This window comes from Hibiscus syriacus, unplaced genomic scaffold, assembly GCF_006381635.1.
Source record: "Hibiscus syriacus cultivar Baekdansim isolate YM2019G1 unplaced genomic scaffold, ASM638163v2 tig00117034_pilon, whole genome shotgun sequence".
Taxonomy (NCBI): domain Eukaryota; kingdom Viridiplantae; phylum Streptophyta; class Magnoliopsida; order Malvales; family Malvaceae; genus Hibiscus; species Hibiscus syriacus.
In genome coordinates, this window is record NW_024063533.1 from 15,468,699 (window position 1) to 15,483,751 (window position 15,053).

Below are 15,053 nucleotides of genomic sequence, written 5' to 3' on the forward strand. Positions count from 1 at the left end.
TCAGGATCAGTTCGTTCTTGAAATAGAGGAATGATTACCTTGATGTTACTGAAGTTATCATTCTGATTTCGATAAATGTCTCTTCTTGCTACTGATGTTACTTTAACCTCTTCTTCCTCAAATTCTTCTTCCATTATAGGGAGATTTAATCTCTGGTTGCCCAAAGATGCTTCAAATTGATCCATACGATCATGCAAAGGATCCAATTCTAATTTCAGCAATCCTGCCATTTCATGCATAATGGCTTGGGTTTGTAAGTTAGGGGCTTCTCTTTTTGGGGTTTGTCCTGGACTTTGAGACATTATTAGTTAAATAAGAAAAGAAAAAGATGTTTAAAAGACCTTACCAGATAATACTATCACAAATCCTGACAAGTGACTCCAAGAAAATTTGAATGTCACTCAATCTTTTCGTGTTTGCACTCTAAGACTTTTAAGGCTTTTACTTTTCCTCTTCTGATCTCACACACGCACAAGCCTTTTTTCTCTCAATTCTCTTTATCCCAAGTTCTAGGGGACTTTACTCAAAACCATGTCAAGTAGATTTTACATGTTGTACATCGGCTACAAAAGGGTTAGTAGGAATGGAAACAAAATATAATGAAAAAGTGGCTTAGAAATCGAAAGAAGAGAACAAAAGGGTTACCTACACAATGTCACTTCACAACCTTCTATCACCACAATCAATTTAAAGTCTTACTTGAATGACTTGGTGATGAGAATTATTGATAAGTGCTTCAACTTTTCTTTCTTTCTTTTCCTTTCTTTTCTTTTTTGAGTGCTTTCAATTTCTTCTTTTGAGTGGTTCAATTTCTTTGTTGATTTTCATGATTTCTTTCACTTTGCACTTAATTGCACTTCTTTTTGTATTTTTTTGTTGTTATTGCACGTTGCTTTCTTCCACCAAAGCTCTGATTATCAATTGATGCAAGGCAATTCTACCTTCTCGACTGATTGTGGATCTAGGAAGGAAAAAAAATAACATGTATAAGTGAATGGCTCAAATATATGGTTTGGTGGTAGATGTAAAGGTGAATAGGTAGGCTATTTATGAAATGAGAGATGGAAGCGGAAGGATGTTATGGTTATGGTTAGGTTGATGAAGCAATGGAATGGTTGTGAAGGTAGTATCTTAAAGAAGACTCAAAGAAGAACCAATGCTATAGAGAGAAGAGCCCAGACTTTATATTACTTCTTTAAGGGGTGGTATAAAGGTTGGACCCGCTATCTATATGGAGATAGGAACCACAAGTATCAAGGAAAGAGGTTGACACCACAAGCATTAAAATACTTGATAAGTCGATAAAAGTCTCCAAGACTTAAGAAAATAGAATAATCTCATTTTAATTAATAAAAAAGGTCTCTTTACAAATGAATTATGATAGCCTATTTATAGGAAATGGAGGGGCATGGCCGAATATATACATGGTGGTTCGGCTAACCCTTGTGTCTCCCTATAAGGTCAATACAAAAAGAGATGATGGTTCGGTTTAAATGAAGGGTAATAACCCTTGGCCGAATAGCTCTTGTGTCCCTTCAAGTTTGACCCAAATGGGAGAGGAAATGATGCTTGGCCGAATGGTTAGATGGCTCTTCATCTTGGTGCCTAAATGATACCACAGACAAGGCACATGGTGGCTGGTCATATGGCAGACACATTGGTGTTCTAGGGAGCCTTGTGGAGTAGCCTTGTGCTTGGGATGAAGGCTGGTCATGTGCACCATCTTGGGCGTGCATGTGTCTTCCTCTAAGCATGCTTAAGTGTGTTGCTAGCTAGCAAGCAAGGGGCTGTTTTTGAATGAGCTTCCTAATTGAGACCTTGCAAGCTTCATAACAACACATTCAGCTACATTCAGCTACCATTGATATCACTTTTGGTAAATCAGCTTCAAATAGTCCAACTAGCTGAGTTTAGCTAGCCTTTAGCTCCTCTAGTTGAGTTGAGCTTTCCTTAGTGTTCCACAAATTGCCATTTATTTTGTGAGCTATTTGTGAGCTATATATGATCTCCAAATAATCAACCAAGCTACCCCAGTGTGTGTCATGCTCCAATGTACCTACATGTGCAAGGAAACAAGGTAATTCCATGGCATTGAGCTGATATGAGCTAAATACCTTGTTGTCATGCATGATTATGGTATTGTGAGCTATGTTTGCATGTCATAAGCTAAATATATCATCTCATAATATGTGTGAGCTAATGTATAAAGTCTAGGAGCTAATATGAATACATATGAGCTAATAAAATGAATGATAGGTATGTTGCCATGATGTATATGTGATAATCATGCTTAATATGATTGTATGAATATTCTAACATGCTTAACCTATTAAAATAACAATGTGCATGATGTATTCATACTGAGTTATTTATTAACTACATAACTTGTATTCTTAACATGATATGTATCATAATAGTATATATTATTAAACTAGTAAATTCAATATAAAAATGTTCAAGAGTACTTCCTTTGTAGATGAAAACGTGCTTGAATCAAAATAGCCAAGAGATAGGTGGTTATTCGGCTGGGTAGATTCCTTTTAATTAAAAGACATAATTTAATTAAGCAAATGTAGATGAATGGACTTAATTATTCGGCCAAAATGAATGAATATGCCCCTTGGACAAATAGTCTTCTTGATGCTTCATCTTGGTGCCATTTTGAAGAATTAAGTTGCTTTGGTCGAATGGTTGTGTAGCCTTCCATTTTGGTGCCTAAAAGAGACCACATGCAAGGAATATGGTTACTGGTCGTATGGCTTGACATGGGAGTTCTAGGGAGCCTTGTGTTGTAGCCTTGTGCACGGGATGAAGTCTGGTCATGTGTATCTCCTTGGGTGTGTATTAGTTCTCCTCCAAGCTCGCTTTAGTATGCAGCTAGCTAGGAATGCAAGGGCTGGTGGTGAATGAGCTTCCAATATGAGACCTCCTAGGTTCTTTAGAAAATCTCTAGATACCTTCAGCAACCCACTTAGTCACTTTCAGCAACTTAGCTTCAAGTAGTCCACCTAGCTGAGTTTAACTAGCCTTTAGCTCCTCCAGCTGAATTAAGCTTTCCATTGTCTTCTATGAGCTTCCTTGAAGCTTGTGATCTAATTGTGAGCTGCCATAGAGTGCAAAATACTCCCTCAACCTACCCTAATGTATGCCTTGCTTTCATGTACGTATATGTGCAAAGACAACAACAACGACAAAACCCTATTCCCATATGCAATGGGGGTAAGGGGAGGTAGGGTAGTATGTTGCCCCCAACGCCAGGATTGTGAGCAGCTTTCGTGGAATACCTCCGACAACCAAAAAATTAAAAATAAAGATAAAATGCAAAATGTATGTATAAATAAATATATAGTTGAACAGTCTTCATATGCAGTCTTCATATGCACGTCTGTAATAGGTAGTAATCCTTGCAAATAAATCCTTGCGTAAAAATCTCTGCATATAGACAGAAACATAAGACCCAACTAAATTTAAAAATAGAAACATGAAGAGAATGATATGCACAAGTCAATGATAGCAAGCTACGAGAATGAATAAAGTCAAATGGGTTAAAACCTAAACTAAGGCAACACTACTCTGTTACCATAGTTCTAAGCCTTCATAAATTCTAATGAAATAAACGTATATAAAGTATAAGTCATGGAAATTATTACAAAGGTATTAAAAGGAAGACAGAGATGTTACACCGTATGTCTGTGAGTCGCACTACTCGGCTACCCTGGTCTTAAGTCTCTATAATTTCCTATCAGAGGTCATGTACTTGGTAAGGTCTAAATCCTTCAAATCATATCTCAAGCAGTCTTCCCACTTCCGCATTGGTCATCCTCTCCTTCTGGAATCGTCGATTGTAATCGACTCTACCCTCCTGACCACATCCGACGGTTGTCGCCTAAATACATGCCCAAACCCCGTAGTTTTCCCTCCCTCAATTTTTTGGATACATGAACCACCCCCAAGGACATCTTAATAGAAAGTTTGGTGTCATGTCCCATATATTCCTACCACATGCCCATCAAAGCATTCTTATTTCTACGACCTCCATCATCCTTACGTGATTCTTCTTGATTGCCCAACATTCTGATCCATATAGCAGCGCTGGTCTTATTGCCATTCTATAAAATTTTCCCTTAAGTTTTAAGGGAACCTTCTTGTCACACAAAACTCCAGTAGCAGCCCTCCACTTTAGCTATCACGCCTTTACATGGTAAATCAAAGGAAATGAGCTGGAATAAATCAAATACCTTGTTGCCATGCATGTTTATGACCTTATGAGCTATGAATGCATGTCATGAGCTAAGAACTATATAATATAACATATGTGAGCTAATCTATATGACTAAGGAGCTGATTTGAAAGAGAATGAGATAAGAAATGAATGATTAAGCATGATGTCATTTAATGAATGAATTGAAACATAATTAAATGAATGAAAGACTAATATGAAATAAGAACATGCTTGAAATAAGATTATACAACAAGTAATATAAAGATGTTGATGTAAGGTAATCTACACTCTTCAATGGAAGTGAATAGATAGCCTTATTGTTTTCCCGATCTAGGAATGGCAAGTAGTAATGCCCTTGAATTATATGTATGGCTGCAACAAAGAAGATAAGGAAATAGTATTAGTAATGGTATAAAAATGGATAAGTAAATAAGTAATGGAACAAAATTAGAAAAGAGATGGCCGTGGAATTATATATAATAATGTTGGTGGCCTTCAAAGGTATATGGTTGATGGTGTTGATGTTGAATGGTTGATGGAGATGACAATGTATCTCAAACACGCCAAAGAATAAGATATGCTAGAGAGCATAACCCCAGTCTTCACAAACTTGTTTGACGGATGGTAATGGTGTCGTCAACCCACTAGTTATAAAATCTAGGAATTTAAGAATCAAGGTGAAGGAATGGCGCCACAAGTATAGAAATATACTTGGTTAATCGATAAAGTTCTCAAAGAACTTTGAAAAAAGATTTAACTCACTAAAGGTTGTTTATATGAAATGAGATGAGAATAAATAAAAGCAATCCTCTCAATTTATAGGAAATGAGAGGGCTTGGCCGAATAGACATCTTATGTTTCGGCTAGGTACATGACTCTAATGAAAGTACATAATTAATTAAGTGAATGAATATGTCCTTAGGCTTGGTGATGGTTCAACTAATCCTTCATAAAGGAGCATGATGTTTCGGCCATGCATGAATCAACCTTCCCTTGGCCAAATGGTGATGTGCTTGTTTATCTTGGAGCCAAAGTCATCATGTGTCACTGGCCGAATAGGTATGGTTTTTGCCTCATGTCTCTTCATTATTTAGACCTCCATTTGACGTAATCTCTTCACCAACATGCACCTTGATGAAAGGGCATCTTCATGGGCAGCAAAATTCATGAAAGATCACAATTATTGGAAGGTAACCTTTCATGTTTAAGCTAGTTCTAGGGTGAATGTGATTGAGGTGAGCTAGCCATAGGTGAATGGCAACATGATGAACATTATGGCAGCTCCTTGAGGAAAGGTACCTTTTAGAATGTCAACTATTCACAAAAGGTACGATTTCACAAAATTTGACTTAGGATATATTTGAACTGTCTTGAGTGGTGATGATGGTGGTATAACTCCCCAGCTGAATTGAAGTGATCTTGTAGCTCAAATATTCAGCTCAATCCAGCTACGAGCTCAATGGTCTCCGGATAACTTTTCACCAAAAGTTCTTTATCTCTCCTAAACGCCCCCATGTAAGTTTCCTCACTTTTGCTTTCACCATTTAGCTCCAAAATAACTCCCAAGTTGTGGCCGAATGTACCTATACTCAAAAGCATAAAGATTAAGTACATGAACTATATTAATGTGTATATGATAAAGATGTGTACTATAGTATATACTAATAACTTATGCCTCACATAGTAATGAATAAGTTATTATCATTATAGCTATAGACGTAGTATATATATATATATGAATATAACTATGTTATAGCAAACGAAATAAGCATCATTATGTAGAAAAATAGAAAATTTATCCCCTTGAAAGGTTGGAAATGCAAAGTTAAACCTGATGATGAATCGTATCACATCAGATGTGGATATGTTATGTTACATTTCAACTAGTAAAACATTATATAACTTAATATTGGATGGTGTTAACTTGTGACATGAATTAAATGCATCAAGACACTTAGTTAACAGTACTTTCCTGAATTATTTGGCTTTTGATCAAGTAATAGGACCCTAAGGCATCACTTCTAGATCTAATGTAGGCTTGACCACATCATGCTAGCTCCTCCAGCTGAGTTGAGCTTTCCATAAGTCTCCATGAGTTGACATAAGCTTTGTGAGCTAATTGTGAGTTGCATATGAATTCCAAATACTCCCACAAGCTACCTTAATGTGTGTCGTGCATCCATGTACCTATATGTGCAAATAAAACAAGGTAAATCAAAGGAAATAAGATGAAATGAATGAAATACATTGCTAATGTGCATGTTTATGGCCTTATGAGCTATGAATGCATGTCATGAGCTAAGAACTATATGATATAACATATGTGAGCTAATGCATATGACTTAGGAGCCTATTTGAATGAAAATGAGCTAAAAAATGAATGAATGTACATACTGCCATTTCATGAATGAATTGAAACTTTTCTAAATGAATGCAAGATTAATATAAATCAATAACATACTTGAAATAACATCATACAATAAGTAATATAAAGATGTGGATAATTATGCATGTTTATTTACTCAATAAATTTCATAACTAACAACCTTAGCAATATATATGTTGTTATTAGTTCATATATGATCAGAATGATGTAAAGTATGATAAGGTTTAAGAGTGCTCTCTTGAAGGCTAAGTAAACAATGCTTTCATATGGTAAGAACGTACTTGCATCAGAGTGTCCTACAAGCATGTGAGCAGCATGTGGACTGTTGTATACCTATCCAAGAGTGCACAACATGAGTGATATTGTGCACATGTGTGGAAATTCAACAATGCGTAGATTTGAATTCAAACTAAAAGAACATGTGTAATTGTTTGAATTCTAAACTATTCCCTCCATGCATGGCCAGTTATAACCTCCTTATCTACTCATTTAACACATGCAAAATGTGTTAAAATCATGCAACTTCAGCCACACAAATGGGAGGCAACACAAGGAAGATATATGGTGCTTTTTCATTTGAGTTTTAAATTCAAACATGATTATTTTGTAGCCACAAGTGATGATTGACCATATCTCTTCTTTCTCCATATATTTTGTAATTTTGTAAGTACAAAGGTTAGACATTTTATGAATAAAAATTATTGTGAGGTTTTTCGGTCAATGTTGGTTTTTCTTAGAACTATTTATTGACATTTCATTTCTATTCTTTTCGTGTCAAACTTGTGATACTTCAGGTTCTTAGATTGCTAACTAACGAGTCCAAGTCTGTTGAATATTGAACGCATATGGTTCGGGTTTATACTTTTTTGTATAGGTTCTTATTTGTTATTTGTTTATTAACCAAACTTTCAGATTTCTTCTTTTTTCACCACTTGCATCTTCACCAAGCATTCATGATGTAAGGCTATCCATCTTCTTTAATGATGGAGAAGATGGAAGACTTGTTGTTTCCCGATCTAAGAGACACACCAAATGCTACACTTAAACTTATAAGCAATCTGCACAAATTAAAGAAATAAATTATTAATGGAATAAGAAACTAAGAAAAGGAAATGAAATAATCGAGAAATGAAGGTATAGAATTGTTATCAAAGTTGGTTGCGGAAGTGATGTAGAAGTATCCTTTAATGGAAAATGAATTTGGCCTCCAATGGTGTTGATGAAAGTTTGCCTTAATGATGAATGAATGAATGCTTCAATGGTGATGAAATGATAATGGAAATGGTAATGGTGTTGGCATGAAAATGATGGAAGATATAAAAGATGAAGGTAGTATCTTAAATAAGTTAAAGAAGAAGAAAAGCTATAGAAAGCTTAATTCGGTTCTCTATAAACTTAAGTAAGGGATAGTATGATAGGACTTGAACCCTCTAGTTATGGAAACTAAGAACTCAAAGTATTAAAGGAAATGAATGACGTCACAAACTTAGAAAAGTTTGTTTAATCGATAAATTTCTTAAAGAACTTGCAAGAGAGAATTCTCACAAAATTTTTTTATATAATCAAAGAGTGTGTTTACAAATGAAATAAGCCTTCCTATTTGTAGATTTAGGATGGTTTGGCCGAATAATCATATGCATATTTGAATAAGTACATAACTTTATTTGAAAATGCATGATGCTTGGATGAATGTAGATGTCCCTTGGCCTTGTGTTGGTTCGGCTACCTCTTCATGTAAATGCATGTCAATTCAGTTTGAATTGAAAATGTATCTCCCTTAGCCGAATGGTTATATGCTTCTTCACTTTTGCACCAAGTCTTATGCATGTGCTAGGCGTGTGCTAAGGGTTTGGCCGAATGGTTACAAAAGCTACTTCATGTCTTCCCATAATTTAAGCTCCATTTAGCTACAATAAGCTCACCAACAAGCATCTAGGTATCATGGCATCCAATGGGCAGCAACTTGTCATGAAAGGTCACGTTGTGTATAAGGTAACCTTTCATTATTTAAGCTACTTCCCATGTGTATGAACTGAAGATAAGTTGGTCATAGGTGAGTTACATTTATATGAGTCATTGAACAATTCCTTGTGTAAAGACACCTCTTGGAATGGCAACTATTCGTAAAAAGGCACGATTTCACAAAAATTGACCTAGGTAATATTTGAAGTACCACTAGTAGAAAAAACCGCTTTAATGACGTGCATTGCGCGTCATCTATGGGTACGCATGACACACATTTGCCTGTCGTTGAAGCCACCGACATGAATTTAAGATGAAGCGCAACTGTGTGTCATAAATTTATGACGCGCATTTATGACACACATTTATGACACACATTTATGACACACATTTATGATGCACATTTATGACACGCATTGCGTGTCATTGAAGCCCCCGTCATAAATGAAGATGACACACATTTGTGTGTCATAAATTTATGACACGCATGTATGACTTACATTGTGTGTCGTTGAAGCCCTCGCCATAAATGAAGATGACACATATTGTGTGTCAGAGAGTATATGCACTCAGTTGCTTTCCCATAATTATCAGTATAAATAAAAGAAATTAAGCACATTTTAGTTAAACAAAATCAACATAACAAAAGAAACATGATAATTGTGGGAACTTACAATGTACAAGGGACAATCAAACCAACTGGTAGTTGCAAATCAAAGAAAGCCATACGACTTCAAATTAGATCGTCATTGTTCGTAGACTTTTGGAACATAGAAACATGGTCCAATATTTTACAATAAGAATATGATGACTAAATAGAACAGAACATGGTACCGTTTAGCTTGAAGGATTTTGTTACTACATTAATTCTCATGTTTATGGGAGTGAAGAAACCTAGAATCTTTCTTATCGTCTCCTCATAGACATATTCTCCAAAGATAACATGTTCTGGTGGATAAACAAGCAAATTTTTTGCAACAAAGAAACAAAAGGAATAGTTAATGTAAAGCAGCAGCAAATACAATAAATTAGAAATAAATATAGCTTCATAGTTTTATTTATCAAAAAGAACATTAAATATCCATTCTTGAGGGGAAAGTTGACGCAATAATTTTAGATATTGATAAATATAACCAATGCTGTCAAATATCTGCAAGGAAAAAGTGAAGCACAATTAACAATTGTGGATAAAAACACAAAATTCGCGAAGCAACCTTAAAAAAATATAAGCACATACAATATAGAAACACAAATATAGAAATAATCACAATAGCAGTAACTGACTAGGTACATTTTATTATAAAATTGAGCTGCCAATTACAGAAACACAATGAGAAACATTGTTATTGTGATCATATTAATTGTAGGGTATTAAAATCTGATATCAGCATAATTGTATTACAAGTAGTAGTTAAGCATACTGAATAAACTTGAGGGGTTAAGCAATGGAAATTGAAGCAAATAAAAAACATTATCTACATTCCACAGACTAATTAAGAATCACTTATCATTTATAAGGCATTAAAACTATACAAGACTGGGATGAAGATTAATGCTTACGAACATGTGTGTTGATGCGTGCCACTTTGTACACATTAAGAAAGCCAACCATATCTTGGTAACCAATGAGGAGTAGTGCCAACTTCTTGTCTTCATCTGAAGGAAGAATCCAAAATATTAACAAGTCGGTACAAACTTGGAACCAATAAGTGAAAATGATGAGCATGAGGTAGACTGACAATAAACCTTGAATTGCTTTGACTGAAAACAACGTGTCTTCCATGTGCTGCCATGTTTTACAGAAGGATGGTGAAAGAAGGGAATGAGGAAAGGTTATTATGGCTACCGAATTCAAAGATTGTACCATGCTTTTGAGAGATCTAATAGTAGTTAAGCATATCCCACTCATGCAATAGTTCATATTACGACCCTTTAAAAATGGAATGCCATCAAAGTGAGTTCCAAAACTACGACTTCTACAACTTCAATGGTCCAAAAACATCTTATATTTAAGCACTCGTAAGGAAAAGAAACAAGAATTTATAATAGCTCAATAAATCTAAAAAAATATTCCACTAACCATGTTGGAATACACACACTGTGGAGCACAAAATGATTGGATAGCGATACGACCAGCACAAGAAATGCTGCCATCATTTCTACAATATTGTCGAAAAAGAGGAATAACCGACAAGTATACTAAATGGAAAGAAGGAAAATAAATGTAATGGCAAGTTAGTCAAATACACTAAAATTAAGATTTTGGAGCTTCATACAGGATTCTTCATGCAGCTATAAGGGATATAACATAAAAAGTAATAATAAAATCAAATAATTTCGCAGGATCTGAAATATACTACCAAATATGCCAGCATGATCAAATAATTCCAACATCGTTAATATATGAACAAGAAGGCAAACAATGATACTGTGGGAACTGAGATAAAAATGTTGCACATCGATCCTGAAGAGTGGAAAGGTCAGAAAAATCTTGAATGCTAACACAATCTATGCGCTGGCCATTGATTAAGTGCCTCTCCAGGGGCTTCCGCAAGTCAAATTCATTAGAGTATTTACGTTTTCCATCTGCACCATGTTTACATAAAGAGACACCACTTGTACTTTGGAAAAGAAAATAGCATGAACACTAATTAAGAACAAGGTATTTTTCAGATAAGTAACTGAAGAGTGATAGCATGGACATTGGTTAAGAACATGGCACTTTCAAACAAACAACATAAAAGTAATGGTAGCTTGAGCATTGGTTAAGAATAGTGCACTTTCAAACAACAACTGAAAAGTGAGGAATGTAATGAGGGATAAACTACGTCTTTGGCCATCAAAAGTGAGCTGATTTTCACTAAAATATTTCTTATACTGCCAAGCAATTCTCAAACCTTTCTCCTTCAATTTTTTTTAATACAACATTCACAATCTGAGCATTTAAATACAATATAATTCAAACAAACTTGAGAAACTAAAGAAAACAAGTGTCAAAGATAAAGGGACCTAAGTTAGATCAAGTTCCCGGGATCTGTCATTTTTGGATACAGCAGGACTGGGCAAAGTACCCAAAAATTCCCTTAGATCTCTGGCTGGACTAGCATAGAGAAGAGGTTGACCCTGAACAAGTCCCTAAGCCATGAAATTCCTCAACAAAAGCATGTGATGTGGTGCTTCTGCATCTTCCATCACCATAACCAGGCTTCCCAAAGGGAACCCACCACCAGTACCTTTGCATAACAAGTAAAAACTATAGAATAAGAGAACACATCACTCAAGTCAGTGATAAGATAATGTTAGGTAATTATGTGTATGAATTACTGTAAAGGTCGTGTATCCCAGAAGATAGAAATACCGTGCCATTAGGCCAACACATAAGTCCAGGGCCTAGAGATGGGGCTGCAGTGGAAAGGTTTCGAGAGAAGCTTCACCTCTGAATCTTGGCCGTAGACATAGCAGTAGAAACAGTCAAAAAACAAAACGCCAAGCAATGCAATGATCTAATACTTTCCCGGTTTTACTCTAGCAAGATTGTTCAGACTTCAGACAATACCCTGTTGCACACATAGTCAAAATAAAATCTAAAAACTAATAGTTATCACTAAGAATATCAAAAGCAGCAATGAAATCATATAAAACAAAAGGCATACTTTCCATAATGACGTGATTAGAATAAAAAATTATTAAACTTATTACAAATTTTAGCTCTTTCCATACCGCCCATCTTTGCCAAAACTAATAAACACGAAAAAGTCTCAAGTTTTCTTTAAGAACCCATATTTTGTTTTTCTGCCTCTTTACATTTATCCTTATATCAAATAAAGGTACGCATCTTTTTTAGTAAACTTTACCAAACATGAAAAAGGCTCCAAAGGTCTATTTTTCTATCTAGGTAATGAAACAGAGATGAATCAAATTTTCACCTTAAACTCTGGCTTCCCTTGAGAACCTTGCAAATGGACTTTTAAAACTCACGAATATTAAGCAGAGCAGAAATTAGTGTAGTTGAGCATAATGAATAGAGCTGAAAGTAACGAAACATAGAAAATGAGCGAGACCTTGCGTTTCAGGAGTGTCAAAAAAGCTCCCAAATTCTACGCACAATGCTGCCCCTGCCTGCAACCAATTCACAATCGATGAATCAATCTAATGACAGGACTTCAATCAATATAAGAAAGGGCAAAGAAAAACCTTTTTAGGCTGAATGACCTTCTCTTCAATCTGTTTCTCATCGTCAGTTCCTCTTCTTCTTCGTCATCTCCATCTCCATCCTCATCTTCATTTCCATCATCATCTTCATATTCATCTTCATCTTCACCATCGTCTTCAGTTCCACCTTTAGTCTTAGCCTTATCTAGCAAATGAGAACCTTCAAGAAGTCTTTCAGGGTAAATATGGGGATCGTGGACCATCAAAATGACGAGGCCATTGTCGAACTCGATTACCCTGTAGAGTCGGTGGTCGTGAACAGAGAATGAGGAATACATGTGGAAACCAGTGAACTGATACAAAGAGAAAAAAAGGGAAAAAGAGAAAAATGAGGGGAAACATACGGCGTGAACTGGTTATCGAGGGGGAAGAAGCAGGAAATGATGAAAATAATGGTGGAAAAATTAAAATACGACTTTTATAGATGACATACAATTAAAATTGTACTTCATGTTTTTTCAAAATTTTTGGATTATGACTATTAAATATGACACACATTATTGTAAGTCATAAATCTTTCAGATTTTAAAAAATATGACATTTTTTATGACACACATTATTTGTAAGTCATAAATTAGCGTGTGTCATCGTTCATGTGTCATTAAAGGTATATTTTCTTGTAGTACTATGTGTGGTGGTGATGATGGTGCAACTCTCCAGGTGAAATGAGATGTCTAGCTAGCTCAAAATATTTGCTCAAGTCAACTATGAGCTTGGAGTGATATTGACAACTTTGTTCCAAAATGATATTGAGCTGTCCCATAGTTGTCCTAGTCATGTTGCAGTAGCTCTTGGACTCCAATGCTATCTTAAGTTAGCTCCGATCATGTGGCCGCCTATGAACCTATAAAAGAAAACATATCATAAGCTAAGTATTTAGAAAAATAGATATATAAAGTACGTAGATTATATTATATGTTATTATGAAATATAATATATAATCTATTATTTGGGGATGCATTTTTAAAGGATTTAATGCATTTAATGCATTTTAATGTAATAGCTTCCTTGAATAATTTACCTATTGATCGAGTAATTGGCCCTTGTGGCATCACTTCCATGCCCCTTGAAGTAAGCGTTGGTGTGCTCACATCAATTCATCTTTCACCTTTCATCATTCTAAATTTCCAGCAATCTAATTCAATCTAATTCTTCTTTTCTTCATCCTTAGTTTTAGTAAGTTTTCTGTAAAGGAATTGCTTACTTCGTTCTAGATCCATTACAATCGAAGAGGTCCTCATTCAACACGTTGCCTCATATCAACTATGCTGTTAATACTGCTTGATGTAAGCATATCCACAACCTTCAATGGAGAAGATAATAAATAGCCTTATTGTGTTATCCCAATCTAGGAAATGATAGCAAGTATTGCTCCCGAATTAATAAGTATGGTTTCAAATAAGAAAGAAAGAAATATGATTAGTATATGGTAGATAATGATAGAATGGAAATGGAAATTGATACAAGCATGCCCTACTCCACTTGGTGAGGTAAGACTTGCACTTTGATTGTAGGACCTAGGAAGGCAACAAGTGTTCCTGAAATAAGAAGACTTAAAAGAAAATGGTTAAGCATGGATGAATAAGTTGGTAAGATAAAAAAATGGCAACGGAATTAATGAAGATGATGATATGTTTGAAAGGTAATGTAATCCGATTCAGCGTCAAAAATGGACTTGCATCTCCAACCTTTCTCAATAATTAAAGGGGGATTTTCATTAACTTAATCTTTCTTTATACCATAGTTATGATAATAGCTTACATACATTATATTTATAGTTATGATGATGATATTATGAATGTATGAAGTTATTGTTATGAACCGCATATTTATATATTTATATCTTATATTACTTAGCTTATAAATGCTTTCTTTTGTAGATACATGTTCGGCCACATGATGGGAGCTGACTTAAAGCTAGCATTGGAGTCAACGAGCTAAGGAAAAGTTACTAGGACAACTCTGGGATAGCTCAAGAACATTTTTTGACAAAGTTGCCAGCTGACCCCGAGCTTATAGCTCACTTGAGCTAGAATTTTGAGCTAGCTATTGACTTCATTTCAGCTGGAGAATTGCACCATCATGTTCACCACACAGATCACTATAAATATGGTCTAGATCAATTTTTGTGGATTCGTATCTTTTCGTGAAGAGTTGCCATTCCGAGAAGTGCCTTTTCACAAGTAGTTGTCCTATGACTTATACACATGTCCTTCATCTATGGCCAACTCAACTTCAGCTCAAACTCATTGGAAGTAGCTCAAATGATTA

The 15,053-nt window shown here is 35.2% G+C and overlaps 1 long non-coding RNA gene and 1 pseudogene across 1 annotated transcript in view; one reads left to right on the forward strand and one right to left on the reverse strand.

The window, feature by feature from the left end:
- Positions 1-6,932, forward strand: part of LOC120196778 — a 45,956-nt gene extending 39,024 nt beyond the window's left edge. Inside the window, exon 3 of the long non-coding RNA XR_005523213.1 lies at positions 6,899-6,932. This is a non-coding gene — a long non-coding RNA (uncharacterized LOC120196778). The remainder of the gene's footprint in view (positions 1-6,898) is intronic.
- A 3,187-nt stretch (positions 6,933-10,119) lies between these two features.
- On the reverse strand, positions 10,120-12,027 carry LOC120196578 (annotated as a pseudogene).
- Between the last annotated feature and the right edge of the window lie 3,026 nt (positions 12,028-15,053).